The 7,663-nt window shown below is 33.5% G+C and overlaps 1 pseudogene across 1 annotated transcript; it reads left to right on the top strand.

Moving 5' to 3' along the window:
- Positions 1-2,324: 2,324 nt before the first annotated feature.
- On the top strand, positions 2,325-6,216 carry LOC111783856 (beta-amyrin synthase 1-like; annotated as a pseudogene). The gene is made up of 12 exons (XR_015422970.1): positions 2,325-2,573; positions 2,663-2,914; positions 3,084-3,272; positions 3,367-3,480; positions 3,660-3,779; positions 3,845-3,967; positions 4,114-4,212; positions 4,304-4,363; positions 4,473-4,519; positions 4,623-5,019; positions 5,105-5,188; positions 5,961-6,216. The product of XR_015422970.1 is annotated as a beta-amyrin synthase 1-like (transcript).
- The last annotated feature ends 1,447 nt before the right edge of the window (positions 6,217-7,663 follow it).

Consider the following 7,663-nt stretch of genomic DNA (forward strand, 5'->3'; position numbering starts at 1 on the left):
AGAATTCGGGAGTTTTCATAAGTTTCTTAATTGCTTCTAATTTTCATATCTTTTTTAATATCTAACTCAATTCGAATCAAAGTTGGGAGATTGAGTACAATTATCTAATAAAATTTATTTCATCATATTTCATCAAATATAATATGGAAAAATATGAACACATTTAAAATAGGGACGATTATGGGATGATTTCTTAAAATTTACTGTTTTTAACCCTAAACGAATTTTCAATTTTCAAGTGTCATTTCTATGATTCCTTCACAAAATTTATTCAAAATGATGTCCTAATGCAGTTAAAACAATTTTTAGAAGCATTGCATCTACTTAATTCAAGGATCTTAGGAAAAATAGTATCTAAAAACTCGTAAATGGAGAACCGATTCGATTCCAGTGACTCAAAAGTTCAGATCTTTGAATGATGCTCGACCAGAAAATGCCCCAAACTCGTCGGATCTGAAGATGGAAAATGATTTCTTCATTTTATCTCCAAGAAATTTTTAGCCCTCTCTTTCCTTTCGTTTTCTTACTTTCCTTTTGTTTTCTTACTTTCTTTTCTTTCCTCCCTCTTCATTTCTAGAATGGTAACTCATCAATTACCTATTTAGATTAGACACAAAAAGTTACTAAAATACCCTTTGGAGTTACACCATTGACTTTGACTTTTTTTTTTCACTATTTTATATTTTCGGGTCTTTGAGTATATCTCAAGAACTTTACTCTATTACGTCATGAAATTCTGCCCCTAAAGCCTTTAATAAAATCCGTAGATTTAAAAAATAAAAGGAAAAGTTAGGAAGGATTGTTCCCTTCTTGGCCTCAGCTTCAGTGCTACTGAAAATATTTTTATTTTTTCCACTTTAGAACATATTTTCAAATTTTAACCTAAGGAAAACATGTTTTTAGTAATGACTCGGTTGGTTTAGGTCTACAATGTCGGATTGATAGAAGAATTTCAGTGGTTTTCATCAATATAGATGAAGTTTCATCTTTTTTTTTTTTTTTTATGTATTTTTCTTTATTTATATAAAAAGGTTCACAATTTCTTTTTATTTTCAATCGTACGGAAGAACAGTGTTATTTACTTAAAATTTGAGTTATTTCAACCCGACTCTAAGTTAAAATAGTTTGGAATCAATTACAAAAAGTGTGAAACCGTTATTTATCGTTATTATAAAATATTATATTTAACAAAAGAAATATAGTTATCGAACGATGCAACTAATTTGTGGGCTAATAATTGAGGGTCATAGTCGAGTTACCAATTCAAGTAAAATAATGGATGTATTGGACATTGAAGTATTGGACATTGAATTTATTAGGGGTGGGTGGTAGTTATAATTAAACCTTCCACTTTAATAATTACCACGTGCTCTAATCCTCTGAGCTACAGGCCCTACCCCGTCTCCACTGGATCTGAAAGATTCGAGGAAAAATATAAATTCTAGTCTGAACACAAATTTTATCAATTATAGTGTCATAAATACTTTTGAAAAAACTCATATATTAAAAGAAATGAATTTTTTTAGAAAAAAAGTTTACATACTCATTAATACATATTATAATTCATTCCAATTTTTTTTTTTTTTAAGTATAATAGAAATATTGATAATTTTCTATGTGGATATAAATGTAATACCTGCATCTATATATAGGTTGAAGAAATTTGTATGGAAAGGCACAATTGAGAGTGAAAATGTGGAGACTTAAGTTGGGAGAAGGAGCAAATGATCCGTACTTATTCAGCTCCAACAACTTTGTGGGAAGACAAACGTGGGATTTTGAGCTTGATGAAGGCACTCCAGAAGAGCGAGCTGAAGTGGAAGAAGCCCGCCAAAATTATTACCATAATCGTTTCAAAGTTCCATGCAGTAGTGACCTCTTTTGGAAATTTGAGGTTGTCTTTAATTAATATATAAATCATTTCAAATATTTATTTATTTTAAGTTTCTAACTTTAATGATCCTATTGGTACTTTCCTAAATTTAAATCTAATTTATTTAGAAATAGAATTATAATAAGTTATTGAATATTATGAGAATGCAGTTTCTAAGAGAGCGAAATTTCAAGCAAACAATTCCAATAGTAAAAGTGGAGGAAGCAATAATTAATAAGGAAACAGCGAGCATTGCAATGAGAAGAGCCACCAAGTTCTTTGCAGCCTTACAAAGCCACCATGGCCATTGGCCTGCTGAAAACTCTGGCCCTATGTTTTACTTCCCTCCACTGGTACTCTTCATTTTTCTATTCATTTTATTTTATATAATTCTTCGGCAATATTACCCTTTTCTTTTCCGGTATTTTCGTTGTATATTACGGGACATCACCGCATTATATTCTCAGAAGAGCACCGAAAGGAAATCCTTCGTTATTCATATTGTCATCAAAATGAAGATGGTGGATGGGGATTGCACATTGAGGGACAAAGTTGTATGCTTTGTACTGTTTTTAACTATATTCAACTTCGTTTGTTGGGGGAAGAACCTGACAAGGGTGAGTGTTTTAGAGCTCCGAAATAGATTCTTGATCATGGAGGTGCTATTTATATACCCTCTTGGGAAAAGATTTGGCTATCGGTTAGTACTGTATATATACGTCTATACTATTTTATTTGAAACAACGTAACTCAAATTTAAGAAACTAAACTTATAATTTAACTATGTAGATTTTGGGAGTTTACGAGTGGGAGGGAGCAAACCCTATGCCTCCAGAGTTTTGGTTGTTAGGAAAATTACTTCCTTTCATTCCTCGAACTTTGTTTTGCTATTCGAGATCGACACTTCTTCCTATGTCATATTTATTTGGGAAGCGATTCATTGGACCTCTAACCCCTCTCATTCTTCAATTACGCCATGAAATCTATTCTCAACCTTACAATCACATTAAATGGAGTCCAACACGCCATTATTGTGCAAAGGTACGTTTCTAACCCATTCAATCCTCCCTACAACAATGCACGAGTAAAGAAAATCAATATCGATCCTTTCAAAAGGTTTCAAATTTGTATGGGTAGAAATTGATCATTTCTATTTCATTTATAGTATGAGACTTTGATTACTTTGATTGAATTGGACATAATGATGCAGGAAGACAAATGCTTTGAACGTTCTTTATTTCAGAAGCTAGCATGTGATAGTCTTCAATACCTTGTTGAACCCATTCTTAATAGTATGGCCTTTAAAAAGATAAGAAATAAAGCCCTTCAAATAGCTAAATGTCACATTGATTATGAAGATCATAATAGTCACTACATTACCATTGGATGCGTTGAAAAGGTTAATTTCATACTTCTTTTTTCTTTTATAGTTAATAACATTATATGAATAAATGTAATTGAGCTAATATGGTGTTGGGGTATTGAACATGCAGCCATTGCTTACACTTGCTTGTTGGGTTGATGATCCTAATGGGGAAGCTTATAAGAAACATGTTGCTAGAATCAAAGATTACTTATGGATGGGTGAAGATGGAATGAAGATGCAAGTATGTATTACCCATTATTAAATACTTCGCTAATTATAAACAAATAAATATAATCTTTGCCTTAAAATATCAATTACAATCCAACATTTCAATAGATGATTTATGAAACTTTGTTATAAATATACATGGCAAATAATAAGAGAAATATATAAAGGACTAACATATATGTATACGAGCAGAGTTTTGGTAGTCAATCATGGGACGTTGCATTTGCCATTCAAGCAATTCTTGCAACAAATCTCCACCATGAATTCTCGGAGACACTTAAGAAAGGGCATGACTTCATTAAACAATCACAGGTACTAAAATTCTTTAATTTCAATAAATATTTGTTTATATTATTTTAACGTATATTCATATAAAGGTTAGAGAAAATCCTTCGGGTGATTTTCGAAGTATGTATCGTCACATATCAAAAGGAAGTTGGACATTCTCCGATCAAGATCATGGATGGCAAGTTTGTGATGATACTGCAGAAAATTTATTGGTATTTTATTTTATTTTCATACTTTCCATAAAAAGATATTAAAATTTAAGTCAATTTACTAATCTCTCACATATATATAAACCAAATTTGAGTTATAAGTGTCAGTGTTGCCATGTATTTTGATATTTTCTACGATGATGTGTCAGTGTTGTTTGATATTTTCTACGATGCCTTCCAACATAGTAGGAGATTCAATGGAACGACAATGGTTTTTTGAAGCCGTCAATATCATACTATCCTTCCAAGTAAGGATTGTAATTTGGAATTTGATTTATAAGTATCTTTTTCTTGTGAACTTACTTAATGATTTGGTGAATTTTGTTGTGAAATAAATAGGCAAAAAATGGTGGAGTCTCAGCTTGGGAGCCTACCGGAGTTGTACCATCGTGGTTTGAGGTATTTAAGGCCTTATTGATAATTATTTTCTCAAACAATCATTAAAAAATTGAAAGAGTGGAGACCACTAATTAATATCATTAATTTGTTTTATCTTATACTTTTTTAGCGACGGAATCCAGTAGAGTTCTTCGAATACACCATATTGGAGCTTGAGTAAGTAGACAATCTAAGAGTACTACATGCACGTAAATTGCATTGGACTGATTATTATTTGTTTTGTTTTCCTTGTGATGAATTATGGGATGGATAAAATTAGATACGTAGAATGCACGTCAGCGTCGATTTTGGCACTTCTTCTATTTAAAAAGCTATTTCCAAGTCACAGAAAGAAAGAGATAGAAACGTTTTTAAGTAAAGCAGTAAAGTATTTGGAAGAAACGCAGAAAGAAGATGGATCATGGTATGGAAATTGGGGAATTTGTCACATTTACGCAACATACTACGCTATAAAAGGATTAGTGGCATCTGGAAACACTTACCAAAATTCCTTAACCCTACAAAGAGGTGTGGAGTTTCTTCTTAAAATTCAAGACGGTGGGTGGGGAGAGAGTCACATTTCACGTAGAGAAAAGAAATACATTCCTCTTCCGGGGAATTCTTCCAATCTTGTTCAAACTTCCTTTGCTTTAATAGCTTTGATCCATTCTCAACAGGTTTGTTTTACTCTTTTACTTCAATTATTATAAGTACGTAAAGCTTTTTTTATATATATAATAAAGAAATGGCGTATGTATGTAGGAAAAGAGAGACCCAACTCCCCTTCACCGTGGAGCAAAGCTATTGATTAATTCTCAACGGGAGAATGGTGATTACCCTCAACAAGTAGGTTATTGTAATATGTGTGTTTTGGTTAAACCATAACTTTTGTTAAATTAATAATTCGTTATATTAAAAAAGAGAATTATTTATATGGCGGAGATAAGTAGAGTATTTATGAACACATGCATGGTACACTATGGACTATACAAGAACTATTCCCATTGTGGGCACTTGCAGAGTATTATAATAAGGTTTCATTGCCATAGTTTCAACCAAATTTATATAACATGCTTCCAGGTTTTTTTCATTACATCTCCATATACTATATAAGTCATAGCCCAAAATTAGAGACTCGAAATTAAGGGTGGGAACAACCGACTATACAATGAAAGCTTGTAATAAGAGAAACAAGAAGATTTTATGAATTTTTTTTTTTTTTTTTTTTGCAATGTTTAAATTTTTTTTTTTTTTTTTTTTTTTTGGAGTTGGTCATGGAGCTGGGGCTTATTTATATCTTAGTTAACGGTTATACATAGTAAAGCTATATTTAGTAAATGACATACAAATGAAAATGTCATAAATAGTAAATAGCTATGTATAGTAAAAAGCTATTTGTCGTAAATAGTAGATAGTTATATATAGTAGATAGTTATATGTAGTAGATGGTTATATCGGTAAAGCTATATATAGTAAGCTAAACTATATATATCGCCGGACAGACTTTGAAAATGTACTTTCTATATTCTCTGTATTCTCTCTCTGTAGTCATGAATATAAATTCTTTAGCCAGATTTCTCCTTGCATTTTCTCTATCCTGTTCTTTGTGTTCATCTAGATCGAGTGTGTGCGTTGTTGTGCGATCCTAACAACTGGTATCAGAGCTATGCGGAAGTCACCACGATCTGTGAAGATGGAAAGTTCAAATATTGGAATTGAGAAGTTCGATGGATCCGATTTCGATTTCTGGAAAATGTAGATTGAAGATTATCTGTATCAGAAAGGTCTTCATGAACCCCTGTTGGGAGTGATGTCGGATACCATGACCACGGAGCAGTGGAAGCTCAAGGATCGAAAAGCCTTAGAGCTGATCTGGTTGATGCTATCCAAAAACGTGACGTTTAACATCATCAAGGAGAAGACAACGTTAAATCTGATGAAGGCGCTGTCGAATATGTACGAAAAACTGTCGGCTATGAACAAGGTATATTTGATGCAAAGATTGTTCAATCTACAGATGTCTGAAGGTGGATCTATTGTTGACCCTATAAATGAATTCAATATGATCATAAGTCAACTGAGTTCGGTGGAAATTAATTTCGAGGATGAAATTAAAGCATTGATTTTGATGTCATCTTTGCCTGAGTCATGGGATACTGTTGTTGCCACAATCAGCAATTCCTGAGGACCTGATAAACTGAAGTTTGATGAAATTCAAGATGTAGTTCTTAGCGAAAGTATTCACAAACAAGAAATTGGAAATTCATTTGGTAGTGCTCTCAGTATTGACCAACAGGGAAGAAGTAAGCTGAAGGGCTCAAACAAAGGGCGATCAAAATCAAAGAACCGAGAAAAATCTCCAAATAGACCAAACGTAACGTGTTGGAGTCATGGAGAAAAATGTCACTTTCGGACAGATTGTACAAGACTAAAGAGGAAGCCGAATCACAAATCTGGAGATGATAATGATTCTATAAATTCAGCAGAAGACATGGGGGATGCTCTAGTCCTCAACGTGGACAGTTCGATTGAATCCTGAATTTTGGATTCAGGAGCATCTTTTCATTCATCTCCAAATAAAGAGTTGTTACGGAATTTCAAATCTGGAAATTTCGAGAAGGTGTATCTTGCCGACAACAAAGATTTGGAGATTAAAGGAAAAGGAGATGTCTACATAAAAACTCCATCAGGAAATCAGTGGACATTAAAGGATGTCAGATATATTCCTGGTCTCAAGAAGAACCTGATCTCTATTGGTCAGTTGGACAGCATAGGTTATGCAACAAAGTTAGGGAAGAGTTCGTGGTAGATTATGAAGAGTGCTACGATGGTAGCACGTGGCTCAAAATCTGGAACCTTAAACACCACTGCAGGGTGTATGAACATAGCTACTGTTGTTGAGAGTGCTTCAAATTCAAGTCTATAGCATAATAGACTTGGGCATATAAGCGTGAAAGGAATGAAGACGCTGGCTGCGAAAGAAGTTTTAGAAGGTCTGAAATCTGTTGATGTGGGTTCTTGTGAGAACTGCGTTATGAGAAAGCATAAATGAGTTAGCTTCACAAGAACTGCCTGAGAATTGAAGAAAGTGCGGTTGGAAATGGAACCAGATGTGGAGCATGGTTCCAAGACCACGAAGCAAGTGGGAGTTGAGCTTGAGTTGCAGGGAAACTCACCTAGTGATGTTGTAACAGATACTCATGAAACTCCTGAGACTATTGCTGAGAAACTAGATGTGGAGCAAGATTCCGAGACCATGAAGCAAGTACGAGTTGAGCTTGAGTTGCAGGGAAACTCACCTAGTGATGTTGTAGCAGATAC

The sequence above is a fragment of the Cucurbita pepo genome, chromosome 11 (assembly GCF_057944985.1).
Source record: "Cucurbita pepo subsp. pepo isolate OVF chromosome 11, ASM5794498v1, whole genome shotgun sequence".
In the NCBI taxonomy this organism is placed as follows: domain Eukaryota; kingdom Viridiplantae; phylum Streptophyta; class Magnoliopsida; order Cucurbitales; family Cucurbitaceae; genus Cucurbita; species Cucurbita pepo.